General features: G+C 38.2%; 1 protein-coding gene and 1 pseudogene across 5 annotated transcripts in view; both read left to right on the forward strand.

Annotated features, from left to right (window-relative positions):
- Window positions 1-25232, forward strand: part of Macrod2 (mono-ADP ribosylhydrolase 2) — a 2207522-nt gene that overhangs the window by 1874696 nt on the left and 307594 nt on the right. The window lies entirely within an intron of this gene.
- On the forward strand, window positions 799-16399 carry LOC105944234 (annotated as a pseudogene).

Here is a 25232-nt window from a genome sequence, read left to right on the forward strand (position 1 = left end):
TCACTGTTTATATTTCCTACTGCATCATACAGGCATTTACATGCATTAACACTGCAAAAGTCACTTGATCCGATTTGGCTTCTTTTCTCACCTATAAAATGAGACAACAATAGTGTCTACCATTTATCAGTGTAATAGCCAAAAGACTTGTTACATGCAAAACATACAAAACATTTGTACCTTGTGTTAAGCATAAACAAAGTTTAGGGCTATGAGTATAACAAAAGAATGGACAGAGGAGGGCACTGTTGGGGAGAAGTGGAAAAAATAAGCAAGTACAAATAAATCAAAAACTCACAGTGATGATTCCTCGTAACTGATTCTTAATAGTCCTACCCATCATGTATTCCCAAGAGTTAGTCAGAGATTTGGCATTATTATTCAGAGAACATTCAAAATTATCACCATCCTCATTGTTGAAATTCTCCCCAGAATTGTTTGCATACACCTTGATGGTGATACTCCAAGAAGCTATTATGTCCTTGTGTATATTAGGTTGCAGAACAGAAAAATTAGAGACGCTCTTGAATTTTGATTCAATCAAACAAGCATTTTACATTTGATGCTGCAAGCCTAAGTGTGGATCCAGTGGTTTACCAGTGAGTTACTGATATCTATGTGAGGAAGTAGGTAATGTGAGTTATTCATAGATATTGGCTTTCACTAATTGAGTTTGGTGCTCTGTGTCCCCCGATCATTAATGGTTTGAAAGTATTTCCATGTCCCCAGAAGCAGCAGAAAAAAAAATTCCTTTGCAACATGTAGCATATAGACATGTACTAAGCCTTTTGGGGAAACATGGCTGGTAAAGGGTGAATGACAATTCCACCTCACTTGGAATTTGAGCTTTTTATCTTCTATAATATATCTGAGTCATAAAACTCAAGAACCACACAAAAAGAGAGAAGTCAGGGCCTGTAGCCACTGCAAACAAACTCCAGATGCATGCACCACCAAGTGCATCTGGCTTACGTGGGCACTGGGGAATTGAACTTGTGTCCTTAGATTTTAGGCAAGCGCCTTGACTGCTAAGCCATCTCTTTAGCCCTAGACCTTGCTTTTAACCAGGAGAAAAAAAGTGGGGATGAAGCGATTGCTCAGTGGTCAAAGGCACTTTCTTGCAAAGCCTAGTAGCCCAGAATTCCATTCCCTAGTACTCACCTAAAGCCAGATGCACAAAGTGATGCATGTGTCTGGAGTTTGTTTATAGTGGCAGGAAGCCCTGTCATGCCTATATTCATTCTCTCTCACTTTTCTCTCTCTCAGCTTGCAAATAAGTAAATAGAAATAAAAAAGAGAAAAGAAAATACAAATCTTCCCTGTAGTTCTAGTCAAACTTGCAGTCTGGCCTCTTCTGCTCTGCCCTTTAGTTCTTTGTTCCTGGCTGAGAAGATGAGATAGTTTGCTGGCAGCGGCTGTTCTAGTATCTGTTTTGTATTGAAAGTGGTGTTGTAACTCAGTGCTTGCATGATAATGCCTGAGGCCCTGTGTTCAATCCTCAGCACTGAAGAAATTAAAAGACTCAAATTCTTGCAAGCATGTGTATAATCCCAGCACTCAGATTGGTACAAGGGGATTGCTGTGAGTTTGAGGCCAGCCTTGTCTACAGAGTAAGATCTGTCTCAAAATAAAAAGTTCATATGAAGTGTTGACAAAACTTAATAGTCAAGGTTGTTTTAAAATTAGATTAACATTGTGAGTGATGTTTGGAGCAATTAATTGTTTTTAATGTTATAAAGTGTATGTTTATAGAATTTACCTTCATGTTCAAATTTTTCACTGTAAAATAAAATCTTGCATAATTTTCAAAAAAAAAAAAGAGAGAGAGAAGTCTCCACCTCTTTAAATACATCTTCCCAGAAGAACCTGTCTATCTGCCATATATAGAAATAGGTGCTTGGGTTTCTTCAAGGTAGAAAGGACAAGCAGGACCTACTACAGGGAGTTTGTATAAGAGTCCTTGGAGCTGTCCTATTGGGCTATTGTCCTACTCAGTACGTGTAGGGAGTGCATTGATGGGTGGTGCTTAGCTGTATTGTTGGGTCATTCTGATAAGACAAAGAGGAAAAGACAAGTCATACTTTATTTCAGCACAGCAGACCACAGAGAGCACACTTAGCTCAATGGAGGTCCTCCATTACAATATTGCCTCTTTTCAAAAAGTATGTGTTTATAAGCATATATCTCTATTACTACGGAATTGATTTCTGAATGTTAAGTTTTGAAAAAATAGTATCTAAATTACAGTTGGTACTACTATAGCTAATTGATATTCAATGCTCTAGCTCGTTGTTGCTTCTAATATAGAGAGTATGGAAAGACACACATTAAGCAAGGGAACAGAAAAAAAAGTATTTATTTAGGATCCTGGTAATTATTCTAACTGGACAAAGAACAGTCCTCTCATAGGAGAGGATAATGACTGGCTTACATTCTATTTATTGTTCTGGTAATTTTTCTTTGAGCAGATGGTCTAGCTAAGTCTGGAAAAATAAAGTAAAACCATTGAGAGAACAAGGAAAGTAGACTAGACTATGCAGAGATCTTGTGGAAATATAATTTAGTAGGGAAGTAATAAAAGCCCACTAGACCAAGATCATAAATGAGACAAAAGGAAGAAGTAGGACTGGAATTCAGTAACTCATCCAGTCTCTGTCCTAGAGAACTTTGAGAATATGGTGACTCGAAGGAAGGGTCAAAGTAGAGGAACTAAAATACCCAGTTTCCATTCTGCAAAATAATTCTAACTACTCTTCAGTGAACAAATTGTTATAGGTCAGGGGATATGGGGAAACCCACTCAGACACTTCTGTGGTTGCTTACGAGGAAAACAATAATGGCTTAGATTAGGGAGGATTCCATTGAGACAGATAAATGAACAGATTTATGTACATTTTTTTTAGGAAAATTGAGAGAAGTGTACTGATAAATAGAATGCAAGAGATATAAGACTGTGAGGTTGTTGCATTAACCTTTCCTGGAGAGATATGAATAAACTTCTCCCTACTGCAGATGGACAAAAGTAAGCATTCTACCCAGGTATAGCTTGGTGAATTAATGAGTTTACTGGGCTTACTTACAGGATCATGGGTTAGAGGTTGCTTACAGGAGTGTGAGTGACCCTACAACATACACATCCCTAAAAAGTGCCACTCCAGGCTAGGTGATAGCTGGCTTCCCTAAAGTTGCATAGATAGACTCCTACTTCAGTTGACTTTCACACTCTAACTCTAGTTAGCCCCTCCTGAGACCACATGCAACTAGGGCAGAATATATACAGCTAGAAGGATAGTGCAGGAGGCAGTGGATAGAATCTCAAGTGCAGGGGTAATGACTCCCCAAACCCTTCCTTCTGTGAGGGAACATCAGTCAACAGACTTAACTTTCAGGGTCACTTTAGGGTACTCACAGTTTATTTGATTAAGATGGTAATGGATGTTATACTCAGAGGACAGCATTCTACAGCAGGGATAGCTCATTAATTCCTTCCTACTTTCTAGTCTGAGTCCCTGATTTAATGGTATGTGCTTATAGTTATATAGAGATACCATTACCAATATAAGGAAGATATCACTTATATCTTGAACACCCTGAATATATTAATTCATTTCTATTTCATTCTTCATTTTTCTTTATTTTATTTATTTAAATCCCACCTATTCCTTAATAGCTGATATATTCACCAAATGCATATTAAGCAATGCATACAATAATGAATTTTAAAATTTGATTCTAAGACTACATGCCCATAGCAATATTCTAAAGAGATATAACTTTACACTAAATAGTGTTACAAGTTACATGTGTGATTTTTTTTCAGTTCTGCTATTTAAACCCTATGACCTTATACATACTAGGAAATTATTCTACCACTGATCACCTATAGAGCCATGGAAGGTTATTTTAACCTGTGTGTACTACTATAACAAACTAACACACACTGGATAATTTATAAGGAACAGAAACTTGTTTCGTAGTTCTGGACTAGGTAGTCCAAGATCAGATTAAAACAAATTTGTTTTCTAGTGAGGGTATTGTCTGTTTCCAAGATGGCAACCGTATAGCTGAATCCTCCAAAGGAGAAGATTGTGTCCTGAAGAGTGAAAGGCAGGAAGACCGGTGAGCAAAATGCTATAGAAGCTTCCTAAACAAGGTTCTTAACAAATGATCATCTTGTATTCCCTACTCACCTCTGAAGGACCCCACCTCTTCATACTACCACAGTTATTACCCTTAAGTTTTGATGAATTTCTGAGATAGGGTCATTGAAATCATGACAGCAACCTTACCATGGAAGCTTCCAGAAAGAGATGAAGCATGAATTGTACCTTGAAGGATAAAATTTATGAGAGTAAAAATAATTGGGAAGTGAAGGAAAAGGCACATATATAGGGATACCATGTGTAGAACAAGAGAATGAACAAATAAAAGGATAAAGTTGGGAGAGATCTGGTAAGAAAGACACGTAGAGAGTTAAGTGATAGAAATGATGGATGAAATTGATAGTTATGGATTTGCTTTAGGTTTTAATTCAAGCAAGATGCTCTTTTCAGCATTGAGGAAAAGGCAAATCAGCATTCCAAAGGTCCATTTTTAAAGCTTCTATATTTCCATTTTTCTTTTTTAAAAGTATTTTATTTGGGCTGGAGAGATGTCTTGTTGGCTAGGGTGCTTATGCAAAACCTAAGGACCCATGTTTGACCCTCCAGATCCCAGTTAGCCAGACACCCAAAAGTGAGGCAAGTGCAAGGTCTCACATGGCCACTAGATGGCATAAGCATCTGGAATTCGACATCAGTAGCTGATGCCTTGGTGCAACAATTCCCATTCTCTCTCTAAAACTATAAAAGTAAAAATATTTTACTTTATTTATGTATTAGAACAAGAGAAAGAACGAGAATGGGCATGACAGGGCCTCTAGCCATTGCAAACAAACTCTATATCTAGCTTACGTGGTTATTGGAGAATCAAACCTGGGTCCTTAGGCAAAAGCATGAACCACTAAGCAACCCCTCCAGCCCATATTTCCATTTTTCTATTGCACTGAAAGTAGGGTTTAGCATAGAACAATGGTATTAGAGGTGAGATGGAATGAAGATTAAATGAGAAAGGACATGAATGTTCAGCATAAATACATAAGAAATGTGCTGCCTAATAATCCACTGTGAAACTTAGCAGCTTAAAACAACAAGGATTTCTACTAATTCTGTGGGTTTGGTATGTGTTATGTGGTGGTGATTCCCTATTTAATATAAATAAATTTGATTTAAATGATTGTATTAACTGGGTCATTCAATTAGCTAAGTTCGGTTTTATTTGGGTTGGGACAGTAACTCCCAGTACAGTCTCTTTCTCCAAGGCCTCCCTTCCCACTAACCCTAGTCTTTCAGTGCCTGAACAACATGGCAGCCAGCTCTAGAGGGAGGAATTAGCAGCAGCAAAGACCACTCTTACCACATCATCTTGGAAGAGCTACAACCAGACTACCTCCGCCTTTCCATTGCTAAATGCCAAGTAAAAGGCCAGCTCAGATTCAGAGAGAAGAAAATTTGAATCTGCTCTTAACACGAGGAGCCACATTTGAATACAGGGATGGAAAGAATGGTTGACAGCCATGCCTAGAGACCATATTTACAGCATGGTTACTAAAATGATCTAATGTCAGTGAATATCCTTGAAACCTGGGTAGCTTGAATTTTGTTCATCAGGCCTTTTTGTTTTGAAATATTTTGTGCTTTTTACCATTTTGCTGGAGTTTAAACAACTCTGTGTAGACCCTATTCTCACTGGATGGGTCTTTGTACTATTAATTCAAAAGTTCCTCCTAATAGTGCCTTTTATATTGATAAAAGTCAGGGGCAATAAAATATAAATATACATTGTTTCTTTTCAATAATGCCTGCCTTACGTGAGAAATATAACCCATTATCCAAGCAAGGATACATTTTAGGATAAAAGGACACAGTTATTAAAATAATATGTCATTACAACTAAGATGGTACATGGAACTCCACAGAAAACAGCATTAAATCACACAAATGATGGCAAGACTAGAGCCAAGGCATCCAGTTTGTCTTCAGTTCCCTGCATCTTCCATACCTGACTGCTGTCTTAGGACTGGAGGGTTTACCCATTGGGGAGTAATCTTATTTGATATTCTTAGTGTAAACCACATTGGAAAACTGCACTTGCTTATGTTATTCTCCCCACTTCCTAGTAATATGTATTGATGATGAAGAAAGGCATGTCTTAACCCCTGGCCTTTTCAAATTTGAAAGGAATTAAATGTCTTAGACTTCACCTTTTCAACGCTCCCTGCCATATTACCTGAAAAGGATTAACTCTGGGCCATGGTCATATATGCCAAGTATGTGACAGATAGGGTAACACTGGAATGTTTCTACTGAGAGAAGGTGACTCCACATCTGGGGGAAAAATAGCACCATAGTTACTTAACATGCAACATCTCCAACCCAACAGGTATTTGTAAGCCATTGTCCTCTTTGATCTAAGGAATGTTTATAACAGCTTGTATATATCTAAAGAAATGAGCTTGAAGAATGATTTTTTATTTCATTTTTATAAGGTTTGAATGGCATATGAGTAATTGTAATTTTTATATGAACCAGATGATCCAATGGGACAAATCACACAGGGAAGAAATTTATGAATCTGACCATTAATGCACATTGGGTTTCTATAATAGATACATATAAAATAATTCACTTGGAAACATTACTCCTTTGTTATCAAAGGGCTACACAAGAGCTTTATCCTACTCCTTAATTTTTTTAATTTAATTTTTTATTAATATTATTATTTTCTTTTCACAATTTTTATTAACATTTTCCATGATTATAAAAAAATATCCCATGGTAATACCCACCCTCCCCCCCTGCACTTTCCCCTTTGAAATTCCATTGTCCATTATATTACCTCCCCATCTCAATCATTGTACTTACATATATACAATAGCAACCTATTAAGTACCCTCCTCCCTTCCTTTCTCTTCCCTTTATATCTCCTTTTTAACTTACTGGCCTCTGCTACTAGGTATTTTCCTTCTCACACAGAAGCTCAATCATCTGTAGCTAGGATCCACATATGAGAGAGAACATGTGGTTCTTGGCTTTCTGGGCCTGGGTTACCTCACTTAGTATAATCCTTTCCAGATCCATCCATTTTTCTGCAAATTTCATAACTTCATTTTTCTTTACCACTGAGTAGAACTCCATTGTATAAATGTGCCACATCTTCATTATCCACTCATTAGTTGAGAGACATCTAGGCTGGTTCCATTTCCCAGCTATTATAAACTGAGCAGCAATAAACATGTTTGAGCACGTACTTCTAAGGAAATGAGATGAGTCCTTCGGATATATGCCTAAGAGTGCTATAGCTAGGTCATATGGTAGATCAATCTTTAGCTGTTTAGCTGTTTTAGGAACCTCCACACTGATTTCCACAATGGCTGGACCAGATTGCATTCCCACCAGCAGTGTAGGAGGGTTCCTCTTTGTCCACATCCCCGCCAACATTTATGATCATTTGTTTTCATGATGGTAGCCAATCTGACAGGAGTGAGATGGAATCTCAATGTAGTTTTAATCTGCATTTCCCTGATGACTAGTGATGTAGAACATTTTTAGATGCTTATATGCCATTCATATTTCTTCCTTTGAGAATGTTCTATTTAGCTCCATAGCCCATTTTTTGATTGGCTTGTTTGATTCCTTATTATTTAACTTTTTGAGTTCTTTGTATATCTTAGATATTAATCCTCTATCAGATATATAGCTGGCGAAGATTTTTCCCATTCTGTAGGTTGCCTCTTTGCTTTTTTTCACTGTGTCCTTTGCAGTGAAAAATCTTTGTAACTTCATGAGGTCCCAGTGATTAATCTGTGGTTTTATTGCCTAAGCAATTGGGGTTGTATTCAGAAAGTCTTTGCCAAGACCAATATGTTGAAGGGTTTCCCCTAATTTTCTCTCTAGCAGTTTCAGAGTTTCAGGTCTGATGTTAAGGTCTTTAATCCATGTGGACTTAATTCTTGTGCATGGCAAGAGAGAAGAATCTATTTTCATCCTTCTACATATATATACATCCAGTTTTCCCAACACCATTTGCTGAAGAGGGTGTCTTTTCTCCAATGAGTAGTTTGGGCATTTTTATCGAATATCAGGTGGCTATAGCTATGTGGACTTACATCTGGGTCTTGTATTCTGTTCCACTGATCTACATATCTGTTTTTGTGCCAGTACCACACTGTTTTCGTTATTATGGCTCTGTAGTACAGGTTAAAATCAGGTATGGTGATACCACCAGCCTCATTTTTGTTGCTCAGAATTATTTTAGAAATTCGAGGATTTTTGTGATTCCAAATTAATTTTTGGATTGCTTTTTCTATTTCCATGAAGAATGCCTTTGGAATTTTTTTTAATTTTTTTTTTGTTCATTTTTTTATTTTATTTATTTGAGAGTGACAGACATAGAGAGAAAGACAGATAGAGGGAGAGAGAGAGAATGGGCGCGCCAGGGCTTCCAGCCACTGCAAACAAACTCCAGACGCGTGCGCCCCCTTGCGCATCTGGCTAACGTGGGACCTGGGGAACTGAGCCTTGAACCGGGGTCCTTAGGCTTCACAGGCAAGCGCTTAACCACTAAGCCATCTCTCCAGCCCGCCTTTGGAATTTTGATAGGGATCACATTAAATGTGTAGATTGCTTTGGTAAGATTGCCATTTTCACAATATTGATTCTTCCAATCCAGGAACAAGGAATGTTTCTCCACTTTCTAGACTTTCTAGTGTCTTCTGCGATTTAGTTTTAAACATTGAAGGAAATATTTGTAATAGTTAGCTTTCCATAGCTGTGACCAAAATGCCTAAGAGAAAAACTTAAAGAGTAGAGATATTAGTTTTGGCTAATAGATTCTCATGTTTGATGATGAAAGTGTGCAGTGGAAGTGACTTCTGTCATTGTAGTGGAGAGGAAGCAAAACCAGAAACTTGGTGAAACTTCAGAATGTTCCTAATGACCTACTTTCTTCAGCTATGGGCAACCTCTGAGAGTTTCCACAACATCCCAATATAACTCAACCAGCTGGGAATGAAGCTTTCAACTTTTTATGTTCAAAAGGTTATTTTCCCTGAATTTTCCTTTTCTTTTCCTTTCTTTTCTTTTCTTTGTCCTTCCTTCCTTCCTTTCTTTCTTCCTTCCTTCTTCCCTCCCTCCCTTCCTTTCTTTCTTTTGTGCATATATGCATGTGTGCATCCATTTGTGCCAGGGTCTCTTGTCTCATGCTGCTGCAAATGAATGCTCATCCAGGTTTATGACCATGGATGGGGGAATTGAACCTGAGACAACAGACTTTGAAAGCAAACACCTTTAACCACAGAGCAATTTTTCCAGCCCCACAGACTTCTATATACTTTTAGTTTTAACTTAAAAAACTTTTGAATATTTACATCCTCTTCCACATAACACTGTCCTTTATCTGCCCTTCCCCATCCTCACTGCACTGAACTCCCTCATCTTTCCAACTGTTCCCTCTTTTCTTTTTATGATCTATTTGTTTTATTTGCCCTCCTCCATCATCCATGAAAGTGTGTCGATGAGTCCAATATTAGGCAGGTCTTATGTAGGTCAAGATAGCCACTCTGAAGTTAGGAATGCAACAAGCAATTTTTATCCAGATACTGGTGTTTCAGAGTACTTCTCTTCAAGCTTTTGCTCTTGAATCCTTTTCTTTACCTTTTCTGCATTGGTCCTTGAGATTTGGTGATAGAAATATCTCCTTTAGGGCTGAACACACCACTGTCTTTTCTTCTTAGCATTTTGACCACTTTTGAGTCTCCTCAGTAGTTACTGTTATCTGAAAAAAAGAAAGTTCTCTAATAAAAATGAGAGCATCCAGAATATTTGGGCAAAAACATAAATATGTAGAAGTGACTTTGATGGACATAGTATTATCCATTCAGTTAAATAACAGTAATAGCTTCTCCCCTAGGGTTTATAACCTTTCTAGTAGCCATAGGCTTTGGACTACATTTTCAATATCAGGGATGAATTCACTCTTGTGAATTAGGCCTCAAATCTAATCAGAAAGTGGTTGGCTATCCCATAACAAACATGCCCCTTTTGCACTAGTGGGCACATTTTGCCTGGCTGACCAATTTTGTAGCTCACAGGGACCACTCCTGGTTAAAAGTGCTGTTGAGAGTTGGAGAGATTGTTTAGTGGTTAAGGCACTTGACTGCAAAGGCAAAGTACCCAGGTTTAATTCCCTAGGATCCACATAAACCAGAGGCACAAGATGGTACTACATGTGTCTGTGGTTTGTTTGCAGTGACTGGAGGCCCTGGTGCATCCAATTCTCATTCCCAGTCTCTCTCTATCCCTCTCTCTCTCTCTCTCTCTCTCTCTCTCTCTCTCTCTCTCTCTCTCTCTCGCACACACACACACACACACGCACACACACACACAAATAAATAATAAATAAATATTAAAACAATATTTAAAACATGCTGATGACTCTTCCCCAAGCAGAGTACATTGTACTTTCTAGTACTGAAAGCAAGTCAACAGGGAGGAGGTATCCAGTTCAGGTCTAACTTAATTTCTTAGTGTCCTGTAACTGAAGCATATGTAAAACCATAATAACATTTTCCAAAAGTCCATTTAACAAGTTTTTTGTCAAAAGTAAGGACTCTAAGAAGTGATGTAATGGTATTAATAAAAAAAAAAGTTTTTGCCAGGCGTGGTGGCACACACCTTTAATCCCAGTACTGGGAGGCAGAGGTAGGAGGATCACCATGAGTTTGAGGGCACCCTGAGACTACATAGTGAATTCCAAGTTAGCCTGAGCTAGAGTGCAACCCTACCTAGAAAAACAACAACAACAACAAAATCCTCTCAAAACATAAAATATTAGTGATAAGCCTCATTAAAATAAAAGGAGAATAAGTTAAACTAGAATTAAATAAAGACAAGGGAGATAAGTTTGAAACAATCCTAAAAATTGAGATGTAAAACAGCATATTCAAATAATGTGGATTAGGTGATAGATATAGAAGATAGTGAAAAAATTATTTGAATAATTAATGTTTCTGAGAACAAATGGAAGTGAAAATTGCATTTAAAAACATGAGAGAATACAGATTGAAAGAAGTATCATAATTTGTAATGAAAAAAGATACAGAATATATGCCAGAAAAATTTTATAAAAAATAAATTAAAAATTTAGTAGGAACTCATTCTTATATTGAAGTTAATAAACTACAGGACTCAAAAAATAATTCTTTGCTGTGTATAAGCAGATTTAAGGTAGATGCTAGTTCTTGATGTAATGCTTGATACCAGATGACAACAGGTCACTGTCTACAAGATTGAAAAAAAAAGAAATTGTGATAGAGAAAAGATAATAATTCCCCTTGAGTTTTGATTATGAAGCAGTGGGGAAAAGCTTTCTGATGTCCCTTTTGATGAGAAAGGGGAGTGGACACAAGAATATGGGATTCAAGGAGCCAGTGATATTTAAATCTTGAAAATAATGGGATAAGAAAGGTTAAGAGATCCTGGAATGGTGACATGCTTGTAATCCCAGCACCTGGGAGGCAGAGGAGTTGGGAATTTGAAGCCAGCCTCCATATGTTACGTAGTGATTTCAACGCCAGCTTGAGATTGTGATCCAGCCTCCCAAATCTAAGGAATGGTGGTGAAGTTCAGTGTTAGAAGGCTTACCTAGCATGAAGAAGGTCCTGGTTTTCATCCCCAGCCATGGAATTAAAGAAATACTTTCTAGCTGGGCATGGTGGTGCACACCTTTAATCCCAGCACTCAGGAGGCAGAGGTAGGAGGAGCGCTATGAGTTTGAGGCCACCCTGAGAATACAGAGTGAATTCCAGGGCAGCCTGGGCTAGAGTGAGACCCTGCTCAAAAAACAAACAAACAAAAAGAAATACTGTCTATTGTTGGAATAAAGTAACTTAAAAATATTTTATATATTTATTTATTGGAGAGAGAGAGAATGGGTGCACCAGGTCATCCAGCCACTGCAAACGAACTCCAGCTGCATGCACCCTCTTGTGTATCTGGCTTACATGGGTCCTGGAGCATCAAACTGGGATCCTCTGGCTTTGTAGGCGAACACCTTAACCACTAAGCCATCTCTCCATCCCAGGAATAAAGTAACTTTTATTTTTATTTTTATTTATTTTTTGAGAGAGAGAGAGAAAGAGAGAGAATGGGCATGCCAGGGCTTCCAGTCACTGCAAACGAACTCCAGACACGTGTGCCCCCTTGTGCATCTGGCTAACATGGGTCCTGGGGAATAGAGCCTCGAACCGGGGTCCTAAGGTTTCACAGGCAATCACTTAACCGCTAAGCCATCTCTCCAGCCCTAAAGTAACTTTTAAACTTACATATTAACTCTAATTTTGTTATGTTATATTAATAGACCTTTATTCTTAATGTTTTTAAGATTTAAGAAATATTTTCCGAAACAAAAATCTTGTGCTATGGAAACTACATGGAGTTCATTAAATTTTTCACTTTAACTTTTTTTGTCACTTGTGTTCAACTTGTTCTCCTCACTGTGTAAAGGCCTAGTATTTGTTACCAAGGGATAAAAATGCTTTGGTTTTGTTACAGAATTTTAGAGAATTGACTGTGTTCACATTTTTTATTTTTCTACATTTATTTGTAAAATTATTTGTAATTTTTTCAAAAACCATAGTTATAACTATATATGCATATGTATACATGTATATATTACACATATGTATATGTATAAGATTAGAAGTGGTTAGGGTTCTCATAGCTATTTTGTAAATGTATGGCTAAGTTCAGGTTCACAGAGTCACAAAAATCTAGATTGTTCTTCCTCAGGGTAGAGTTGTAGCTATTCAGAGTTGCTTAGGAGGAGTGTATCTTCTGGGAAAAAAAAAGAAAACAGATGATGTTTAAAATGTGATTCACATACTTATAAACTCCATTACATTTTCTCATGATGACCTTCTCTCCAATATATTTGTGTAATTTCAATGTTAGTGGATTAGGTTTGTGTTGTTAAGGTAGAAAAATGTGGTATTAGGAGGTAATTACTGTAAAGTTGTTTAATTATTGATTTCCCCAACATAGCAGACTTGACATTTTGCAGATACAATGAAGGAAAATATATGCATTAACAAAATGAGAATGGAATCAATGCACATGTTAAAGGAAGGCATAACTCATTTTAATACATATGCAGAAATTATCCTAGAAATGTGACTACTTTTCTCACTAATGACATTATCTATTCAAATTAAAATGACAGAAGCATAATGTGTAAGAACATTATGAGGATATTTAGAACCCCAGCATTGGCATCAGAATATATCAAAACTTCATGTTTACCCATGTTTTTGTAGTCCCTCTTTTTGTTACCCTTATCAAAAGCACACTTTATTTAGAAGCATTTATATTTCCTTGTGTTTCATTCATCACCTAGAAAAACAAACATTTTTGCTTTGCATTTGTATCTAATACCTATAAATAAATGCAGCTACTTCTCCCCTTGAAATAGAAAAGAGTGCATTTTTGACTGAATGAAAAAGATCAGTTCAGGACTTCCGTGGAGTTCTTAGCCTTACTGAGTCTTTACATTCATTCCTGGTTTACCTGCCTATCTGATTTCTAGGACAGTGAACACACATTACTTACTACGTGGTAGTGAGCCCTTAAAAATGACAAAAATAAGTCCTTACACTTCCAGAGGAGTGTTCCAGCCTAGCAAATAGACTTTGGTAAACACATGTTTGAGTTATTTGTGAGGTTGCCTTTAGAATCAACATGTGAATCTCACAAAAATGAAGATTTTATTGAATCACAGAGCCACGTGTTTGACAACATATGTAACCGTGCTGGTTAACCACTATGTCAGTCAAGCTCTGTCTGAAATAACAGTTAGGCATCCCTTTTATCATTATTATTAAAACAAAGGAGGATTTGTCACAGGTTAGATAATTCAGTAAATATTATAATAGAGCCTAAGGAGTTCTCAAAATGAGATTTAAAAACATCTTCAACCAGAAAACAAAGTAACCAAGCATTTAAGAGAAAAACTTGAAAGTAAAACTGAAAAAATTCAAACAATGAAGAGATGACAAAAATAAAAAGTAGAATAATTGATTGGAAAATGAAAAATATTTTAAACTTGTTTGATAACTGTGGTGGTTTGAGTAACGTGTCCCCCATAAATTTAGATATTCTGAATGCTAGGTTCCCAGCTGATGGAGATTTAGGAATTAATGCCTCCTGGAGAGGGTGTATTGTAGGGGGGCAGGCTTATGGTATTATAGCCAGTTTCCCCATGCCAGTGTTTGGCACAGTCTCCTGTTGCCACCATACACTTGATGTTGGCCAGGGGTGAAGTCCACCCTCTTCTCATGCCATTGTTTTCCCTGCCATTGTGGAGCTTCCCCTGGAGCCTGTAAGCCAAAATAAACCTTTTTCCCAGAAGGTCCTCTTGGTTGGGTGATTTCTAACAGCAATGCGAACCTGACTGCAGCAATAACCATCAATAAATTTTAGAAATACAATATAAAAAAATGCAAAATGGACTTGTTTAAGGAGGGCACAAAGGAAATGAGTATATTGGAAATTAAAATAATATTTAAATATTTGATAAATTCCTACAGAAATTCATTTAACAATTCTCAAATACATAGGAACCAAAAAGTTATAATCAATCTAATGAAAGAACAGAAATTCTAGTTGTTGAATAACTATGAAAATTATTTAGAAAATTATTGAAGAGCTACAAAATAATTTCTAGACATAGTTTCCAAAGGGACATTCTAAACTCTCCAATAAGAATGAATTTGGGGGCTGGAGAGATGGCTTAGCGGTTAAGCGCTTGCCTGTGAAGCCTAAGGACCCCGGTTCGAGGCTCGGTTCCCCAGGTCCCACGTTAGCCAGATGCACAAGGGGGCGCACGCGTCTGGAGTTCGTTTGCAGAGGCTGGAAGCCCTGGCGTGCCCATTCTCTCTCTCTCCCTCTATCTGTCTTTCTCTCTGTCTGTCGCTCTCAAATAAATAAAATTAAAAAATTAAAAAAAAAAAAAGAATGAATTTGGGCTGGAGGAATAGCTTAGCGTTAAGGCACTTGCCAAGAAAAGCCAAAGAACCCAGGTTTGATTCCCTAACACCCACATAAGCCAGATGCACAGGTGGTGCATACTTCTGGAGTTTGTTTACTGTGGCTAGAGACCCTGAGGCACCCATTCTCTCTTTCTCTTTCAAATAATTTATAAAAATAAAAAATGCTTTAAAAAAAAAGGAATTGACTTACAGAACATTGGGGCTGGCTGGCGTGAGGAATCTCACCTCTGCCCATCTGCAGTGCTGCCAGGCCCCCCAGTTTCTCTGCTTTCCACCCTGGAGCCCCAACCTCTGGCTCCCCCAGCTAGCCTGTTGGGAACCACACAGGCTCAGCAAATTCAGTGGGCTTAATCTGAGCAGCGACTCCTCCATATTGACCAAGCCTCTGCAGGGCTCCCTGTGCGCCTGTGACCCCCCACATCACCACCAGGAGGCAAGGATCAGGCAGCCTTCAAAGCTGAATGCCGAGTTGGCTCTCTTCTGGGCAAGGGGGGCTTAGGCATGGTCTTCTTGGGACACCACATCACAGACGCCAGTCGGCCATCAAAGTAATCTCGCGAAATCCTGTGCTGTGCTGGTCCACCTTGTCAGACTCAGTCACATGTCCACTTGAGGTGGCACTGCTGTGGACAGTGGGGGGAGGCAATGGACACCCTGGTATGATCCGTTTGCTTGACTGGTTGGAGATGCCACAAGGCTTCATGCCTGCCCAGGGTTCTGTGGACTACTTCACCAAGAAGGGCCGCAGCTTCTTCTCCCACGTGGTAGCAGCTGTCCCGCACTGTCATGCCCGTGGAGTTGCCCATCTCGATGTCAAGGATGAGAACATCCTGATAGACCTGTGCAGGAGCTATATAAAACTCATCAATTTTGGTTCTGGTGCCTTGCTCCATGATGAACCTTACGCTGACTTTGATAGGACAAGGGTGTATAACCATGCAGAATGGATCTCTTGACACCAGTACCATGCCCTTCCAGCCACTGTCTGGTCACTGGGTGTCCTCCTTTATGACTTGGTGTGTGGAGACATTCCATTTGAGAGGAACCAGGAGATTCTGGAGGCTGAGCTCCACTTCCCTGCTCATGTCTCTTCAGATTGCTGTGCCCTAATCCGCCAGTGTCTAGCCCCGAAACCTTATTCCCACCCACACTAGAGGAGAATCTTATGGACTCCTGGATGCAAACGCAGCAGACACAGAACCCTTCAGCCCCTCCAAGAAAAGCGGCACCCTTTTGACCTGGTCCCTGCTTCCCTAGGCCCAGCCAAGATCTCACTGGTTGGAATCCCATGGTTATGCCACAAGGGATAGATGGACATATGTTGACCTGGTTATACAGGTTAAAAATCTGGTATCATTAAGGTCAGAGACTAGGGATCAGGGCTCAAAAGATCAGACAGGTATGCCCAATTCCCATCCCAATCTTATGCAACATCCTTCCAGAACCTGTGGTTTCTTATTTGGGAAAGGAGAATCTCTTCCTTCTGTTAAAGATGTTTATTTGGTTGGCATGCCTCCCCTTCTGAGCCCTAGGACTCTTTTTTTTTTAATATTTTTTTATTATTATTTATTTATTTGAGAGCGACACAGAGAGAAAGACAGAGGGAGAGAGAGAGAATGGGCGCGCCAGGGCTTCCAGCCTCTGCAAATGAACTCTAGACGCGTGCGCCCCCTTGTGCATCTGGCTAACGTGGGACCTGGGGAACCAAGCCTCGAACCGGGGTCCTTAGGCTTCACAGGCAAGAGCTTAACCGCTAAGCCATCTCTCCAGCCCCAAATTTTTTTTGTTACTTTTCTTTATTTATTTGAGAGCAAATAGAGAGAAAGAGGCAGAGAGAGAGAGAGAGAGAGAGAGAGAGAGAGAGAGAGAATGGGTGTGCCAGGGCCTCCAGCCACTGCAAACGAACTCCAGACGCGTGCGCCCCCTTGTGCATCTGGCTAACGTGGGACCTGGGGAACCGAGCCTCAAACCGGGGTCCTTAGGCTTCACAGGCAAGCGCTTAACCGCTAAGCCATCTCTCCAGCCCGCCCTAGGACTCTTATTCTGACATTGTGGTACCTTATACTACCACAACAAACTTGGACACTTAGTTCAAATGTTCTCACTTGGGCAAGAGTGCTTTCCTTAAAATATCCCAGCAGATCTTACTTTAGCTAAAGGGCCCTTAACCCTAGCATAGAGTCCCACAATCAGTCAAACTACTTGCCTGCCTCAGCCCAGAGTTGCTTATTCTGGGGTAAATAATGCCCTGTTGGTATTTTTGCTCTTATTCTCTTATTAAGTAATAAATAAATAAATACTCTTATTCTGGTGAGTTGGGAAGGAATAGGAGATGGACACCACCAGAGATTTGGATGGCTTCAGGGAGAGGATGGGCTGGGGGAATTAAGTCTGGCTGTTTGTTCTCCTGGGGTCCTCCCTCTCCAATTTCACTGCCTCCTCCTGAGCCAGCATTGTCCACTTGCTAAAATTTAAACAGTTGGTACTGGAGGTAGGAGAAAGCTACAAGTGTGTCCTCCTGTCCCTTCTCCCCCTGCCTGCATTATTCAAAAAGCCATGTGTGGAAACCTATTTAAATAATGAAGTTACAAGCAAAAGTAAATAAATTTACAAGTTACTTAAACATAAAGAAAGAAACATAGAAAGTGAATGTAAGCTTTCAAATTATTTTAGAAAGATAGAATATAACAGTTAAAGTGAAAGTTGGTAAAGATAACAAGATATAATATGCTGATAATCTTATTTTTTATAATTTACTCATGAAGGTTGAGAAAAAATATTACAATTTTGAAAAACAACAGTGGACTGTTAAAATTTTACATGCTAATCATGATTGTATTTTGTTAAATATCCAACATTAAGTTCAAAGTAACACATCAGAAGTTTTATATTCACATGAAGAATGAACCAGCAATGCTTAATTAACATTGTTCAAGAAATTCATGTGTAATTTAATTTGAAAACAAAATTAAAGATGTAAGTTTGGTAAGGAGGGAACAAAATTTATTTTTAGTTGTTATACATACAATACCTAAGATATCCAGTAGTAAAAACCAAAAAGTTCATGAAACAATATGTAAAAGTAATAAGAAAAAAATATTGGATTTGGCTTTTCATCTTTTCTGTTTGGCCATTTTTCACCACATAAGATGTTTCAATGTGCTTTTCTTCAATATTATTTTGTCATTAATTTTATTTTCTATATTTCTTATTGCCATTATCATTTTTAATATTTTCTGTGTGCTTATTTTCTGCAATATCTTTCGCATTTGAGTTTTACCTTTTGAAAAATTCCTAGACTTATTATTAACCTGTTCTACTATTATTTTTATTTCTAATTTCAAATGAAAATTTCATCTAACTATGATGACCTGTAATTTCTGAACTAAGGAAGCTGAAACAAGAAGATTATTGCAAGTTCAAGGTCAGCCTGGAGTACATAATGAATTCTAGGTCTGTCAGTAGTACAAAGTAAAACTTTGTCTCAAAAAAAAAAAAATCATTTGTCTACTTTCTTCTGATTTCCACATATACCACTTAGCTTTTGTTCTTCTGAGTTATTGACTGCTCATTGGTTGCCAGCAGTCCAGCCATTTTGGGACTTTCCTATCTTTTTTCCTTAGAATTAGCATTCTAAAGAAACACACTAATAATCTAAGTGGCAATAAGTATTTATTTATTTTTTTTATTTGTTTTTGTGGTTGACAACTTTATTCACAATAGAAATTGAAAGGCTGACAAAAACTTGCTGTAAGATTTCTTCTGATGTGTTGAAGTAGTTTGATGGCAGACAGTGTGAATTGGGGCGTGTATAATGGCATAGATCTTAAGCAGATTGTTCTAATGCTATTTCATCAAGAGTGCAATTTATTTTTTACCTGATGGCTGTTCCAACACATTTACTGTAGAATAAATCTAATGCTCACTGGAAAATACTCAGCAGCCTATGAGAGCAGTATTCTCAGAGAACACACAAGGTATTCAAGTGATGGGATGTGGGAGTCATTGTGAGTGCGAATCAGGGCTGCCTGGTATATCAATGAAGTACACCTAAAGCGAACCCATCATGGCTCAGGAAAATTTGTGGAAGAGGGGGCAGAAAGATTGTTAGAGCCACAAGTTGGGACATTATGCACAAAGATAGTGCCTCTTACCCATAACTGATGGTTACCCCCACAATGCATGACCCACAATCCCCAACAAGGAGGGTCACTTCAGAGGGGGGAGTACAGGGAGGAGGCTAACAATGGTACCAACATGGCTGTTTATACAATGAGTATGCACATAACTAATAAAGACCAAAAAAAATAAATAAATAAATAAAAGAATGGCATCCCATAACAACACAAATGGAACTTCAGGGCATGCATGCAGTGGGTGAGCAACTTCAGAGTCCCTTCTGTCCCAGGAATATAGCATAGCCCCTCATCACTGATAGGACCTAACAAGAAGCCATATTGCAGAACCATCATTAATCAAGACAGTAGTAAGGATGAGCAACAGTTCTGGGCAGTGCTACCCATCCTCAGAGCAACTGGGTGAGAACTTTGGGCAGACTTCTGAGGGTTTATTAAGGATCTGCGGCTTGTCCTCACCTCCTGAGGACAGACAAGGAAATGACAAAGATGATGTAGACTTTGTCTTATTCTTTCCAACTCCAGCCATCTTCACAGCTATCAGGACTCCAGGCCTAAACTAGTCTAAGAGAGGTGGAACTCACTGTGATAAAATTGATGAAAATCTCAAAGGAACAACCTCTGAATTCAAACCATTCAAGAGGCCATAGGTCATCATGGCAGAGGAGGCCTGTGATAGGAGTTGAAGGTGCATAGTTATGTCACATCCAGTCAGTAATCAGAAAGCCAATCTTTATTTTTATTGGAAATATAAGAAAGTGGTTATGTTTGTTCAAAAAAGTATAGGAGGTGCACTGTAAGACCAAGATTGACTATGTCAGTCATTGTCAACAATCTTGTGCCTATTGAGGTAGCTCAGTGGCAGAGATTTTTTTCTAAAATGCATGAGGACTTAGGTTCAATCCCCAGCATTAAAAAGAATGTGTATCACTACAAACTAAATGATATACATTGTCTCTTGTATAAAATTAAAGATTTTATATATATATATGTATATATATATGTACATATATATATACATATATATATATATATTCAAAATAGTTTCTTTTAATTAATTATTGTTTTAGTTATATGAATTTATGGGAAACAGTGTGATAAGTCAATGCATATATACAGTGTGTAATGATCAAATCAAGGTAGTTAACATTTCCTTCTCAAGCAGGTTTTAAAATGTTTGAATCACACATAATAATTATACATATTTATGGGATACAGTGTGGTATAATAATATACTGAACAAATCAGGGTAATTAACATTTCCTTCTCCTGATTATTACTTAACATTACTTTGATCTCTTCTCTCCTAGTTCTTCATAAAATACATAACAGGTTATTGTGAATAACTCACAGAATGCATTACTTCTTTGTCATAACAAGTTAACAAAGTCTATTTATGTCTCTTTAATAGTTGACATTCATTTAGATGTGGAAGCATTTTCTTTTTTCATATATAATTGCCGGTATCAGAGAAAAAGATAAACAAATATGCAGAATATAAAGGTTAGTAGTTTTGTGTATACACAAAAGTGACTGGAGGCTGGAGAGGTGGTTTAGTTGTTACGGCATTTGTCTGTGAAGCCTAAAGACCCAGGTTCAATTTCCCAGTACTCATGTAAACCAGATACACAAGGTTGTGCATGTATCTGGAATTTGTTTGCAGTGGCTAGTGGCCCTGGTGTACCCATTCTCTCATTCTCTCTCTCTCTCTTTATCTTTCTCTCTCTCCCCCTTCCTCTTTCTTTCTCTGTCTCAAGAAAATAAAATAAATAAACAATTTTTAAAAAGTGATTGGAAAATATAATAATAATAATATAGCAGCAAAATACATAATACTTAGTGTTAAATCTAACCAGAAATATTAAAGACCTACATAAATGAACTGGAAAATCTGAAAGTAGCATGAGAGTAGAGTTTAATAAAAGTAGAGATATAAGTTTTATTTTGTAACAAGACACAATACTGTACATTGACAAATGGTAACTTCCTAAGTTATAAATTCACTTTAAAATCAATTATTATTTTGCATATGTGTGGCACCACATGGTATATGTACATAATGTCCCCATGCAGCTCCTTGTGTGATGGATTGTGGTGGCTTGAGCAGGATGGAATCTCCATCATTTTTCTGCTCTTCATATTCAAGATATAACCTCTCTTTAAAAATAGTTTAATTAAGAACTTTATTGTATGAGCAAATTGTACATTGGTCCCATTTCCCTCATGTTATCCTCGTACATCCCTTCTACACCACTCCCATTCCACTGAGGTCCCTCCTCAGTGGGGTTACCCATATTCACCATGGGGTTATGAATGCATCAGTCAGTCTCTGGGGGGAAGGGAGTGATGCCTCAGGACACTTGTTTCCTTTTTGTCTTACATTCTTTCTGCCCCCTCTTCCACTATGTTCCCTGAGCCTTGGCATATGTGTTATAAGTCTCCTTTAGTTTTGTGCTCTCTGCATCCTGTGGATTTTTGCTTGCATGAGTTTTGTATATTCTCAGTATCTATCACTATCTCCATAGAGCAGGTTGTCAGGCTAACAGTGATTGCAATACTCATTTAAATAGTGACTTCTTGTGGAGTGCCATCTGACCCCTGGAAGATGTGCTAGAGGTGGCTCATCTCAGGCTAGACAGTCAGCAATATTCTCTTATCATATACATGGTCTTAGAGTCTCACTGGTTTGGGCTGCCATTTGCTTATAAAAAAAAAAAAAAAAAGATTATCCAACCAGGAATGAAAGCAGCATGGATTAAATGGGATAAGCATAGTTAATTGAGAGACATTTTGATGAGTATAGCCACTTTTTTGGCCAAAGACTAGTGAGAGCTTCTCTCTGGTTACTATGACTATTGTATCCATAGGATTTTGCCTTAGTTCCAAATTCCATGTATGAATTTTCTTCCACTGAGTCAGAGAGCTGTTGAGTAATAACCACTTCTTGACTGCAGAGCTTGCCATTTTTTTTCGGAGCTTCTGAGTTCCTCTGTGCTTCCCTTTTGGGCTGTCATTGCAGACATACATGGTCATGTCCGCAGCTATTTATGGAGCTCCTGGGGACTGAGTTCAATCAACATCTCTGTGCTCTTCAGGCCCTCATGCTTACACAGCACGTACTCTTAACCACTGAACATTTTCCCCAGCCCAAATGTATTTTTGCATTGGGCAAGTTAATACAAATCTCATCATGATAAATATATGTGTAAAAATACCTTGACTTTTTTAAATGAAGCACAAATTAGATATACTCCTGAATAGCATAAAAATGGCCAGTAAAACTTTCCTATTTAAAAAAACATAACACTAAAAGATGAATGTATTGTAACTGGTTGCTAATTCTCTATCCATGGATATAATGGTGACAACCCATTCACTGGGGAAAAAAGAGCTTATTAACTTATAAATGTTTTTTTAAGAGACTAACTCTGAAAAAAAATAAAGTCTGGAGTCAGCCTCATATCTTTTAGCAAATTAAGCTGTTAATAGTAAAATTTAAACACTGAATTGTGAAAAATATGAGGGAATTTATTTAAATTTGTAATGGGCAGATGGTCTTTCCACTCTATTGTTGACTATACTGCATGTTATGTTTATAGAGCACAGTCAAATAAAGCTGAACTAACTTAACAAAAAAGAATATAATCCATAGAATGTTCCAAAAAGAAAGCATTAACAAAGAAGATAGCAGGCTTCTAGGATGGTCCCTTGGCAGTGGGATATGCCAACCTACTTGTTATTTCTGGTAATATATCTTTATTATTGCAATGCTTTCTCCAGATATGAATTTAATAAATCTTTAGAACAAGAACAATAACCACATCAAAAGGATTATCCAATTTTACCCCACTTTCCTTTTTCTGACAGACCATTTTCTTATAATCTTTTCTTGGTATTATTATTGCTATTTTGCTTAGACTTCTCATGGTTTTAGTGTTCCTAGCACAACCTTCCTTAAGAACATACAAAGTAGCTAAAACTTCAAATGGCTGTCTTGCAAAAGCCTTCTCTCTTCAATCAGGGCAGAACACATGAGCAAACAGGCATTGCACTAGACCATGTCAGCAGCAAAGCAAGCCACAGTTGGGTTACTGCGGAAGGAATTCTTGTGTTTTTTTTTTTTCCATACCAAGGCTATTTTTTCTTTTTCCCCTAAAGATCAAATTCTGTGGTTCATTAGCTATTCTGGCTGATCTCAGCTTCCACTGTGCAAGTTCTTGTCTTCCCAGCCCCACACTCCAGGGGGTTGATAGAACAAGGTTAATACTTGGAATCACGGTCAGGAGCAAATTGATTGCAAGTAGGGGAGGTAGAGCTTGTCTGTCACCATTTCCTTATGGCTCCAAGTTACGCAGGCAGTTGTATTTATTGAGGCTTTAAAATTATTTCCTCCCCAATATCTGTTATAGAGAATGTTATTTCTCTCAAACCACCTACCACTGAGCCTGACTACCATTGGGCAGATGGGGTGACAAATGCATTACTTAAAGGACTGAACTGTACCCTTAACTGCTTGCTGTGAATGTTAAATAGTCTTATCATTTCTGCCTTCATCTCCAACCAGCCTGCCATCACTTAAATTAACAGGCATTTGGTGGGCATCTCTTGGATGCTACTAAACACTAAGAATCTCCCTGGTGCACAGTTCTAGAAGCTATCATTCATATAGATATTTTTTAAAGATTTATTTTATTTTATTTATTTATTTGCAAAAGAGAAGAAAGGGGAAAGAGAGAGAAAAGGAGAAAGAGAATGCCAGGGCCTATAGCCATTACAAACAAAGTCCAGACACATGCGATGCCTTGTGCATCTGGCTTATGTGGGTACTGGGGAATCAAACCTGGGTCCTTATGTTTCATAGGCAAATAACTTAACCACCAAGCTATCTCTCTAACCCTCATATAGATTTGGATATGTATAATTTCTACAGAACATTGTGTAGTAATAGCCTCACCAGTCATACACAGCACTAGGTTAGACCAAAATAAGGAGATGGATGTCATAATGAGTTATAATACACCATTTGTCAAGTTTTAGAGCTTATACTTTCATGAAAGGCTGGGGCCAAGGGTACAACTGCATGTTACTGTAACCCATAACTCAGGTTATATTAATGTAACACAAAATCTGAACAAGGAGGTTCATTCAGGGTCAACAAACAGGGTATAATGAGTTCTTGTAGTACCTGTGTGGAGATTTAAAACAGTGCTTAAAGGGAAGATGACATTTGACTTGGGTATTTTGGAATAAGTCATAGTTGGACCTCAGGAGAGGGACGGGAGTGGGGTAGAGTAGTAGCAAAAACAATATGAATGTCACTGCTGCCCACAGTTGTCTGGGGTAAATATTAACTAGGGGTAATTTAAAGATATTTTCTTATAATTTGAAGGACACAAAGCATGGCTTCTCTCTCAATGAATGACCATTCTTCTCTAAATTGTTTAATCTGCAGTTCCAACGTATTAAGATATGTGTGGCTTGTCATGGGAGTCTGAGTAATCACTGGCATTGTATGGGAAATGCATTTGCATGACATTATAAGAATGTCAAGTTGTCTCTCAAAACTGCACATGGATAAAAGGCTCACCAAGGTCTGGGCTATCTCTGAGTGCTGGCTGTGGGAACATCTGCCGTAGGCATTCGTTGACTGTATGCATACATTTCAATCAATGCCAAAGGCTTTCTGCCCACAAAAGGCTGGACAGTCCTTACCTCTCATTCATAATGCCACATTAGCATTTCTATTCTCAGACTCTGTGGTCTTAAGAGGCTGGGAGATCTTTAGAGAGATATTTCTCAACCTGTAGACACAAAAGGGGTGTGTTGAGCTTTCAGAAGGGCACCGACTCAGTGGGGTAAGTGCCTAATAAAGGATTCCATATTGCACACAACACCTCCAGAATCTGAGGGAAGCAATTTGCAAAAGCAGAAACTGCCATAATCACAGAAGGAGG

The sequence above is a fragment of the Jaculus jaculus genome, chromosome 8, assembly GCF_020740685.1.
Source record: "Jaculus jaculus isolate mJacJac1 chromosome 8, mJacJac1.mat.Y.cur, whole genome shotgun sequence".
Classification (NCBI taxonomy): domain Eukaryota; kingdom Metazoa; phylum Chordata; class Mammalia; order Rodentia; family Dipodidae; genus Jaculus; species Jaculus jaculus.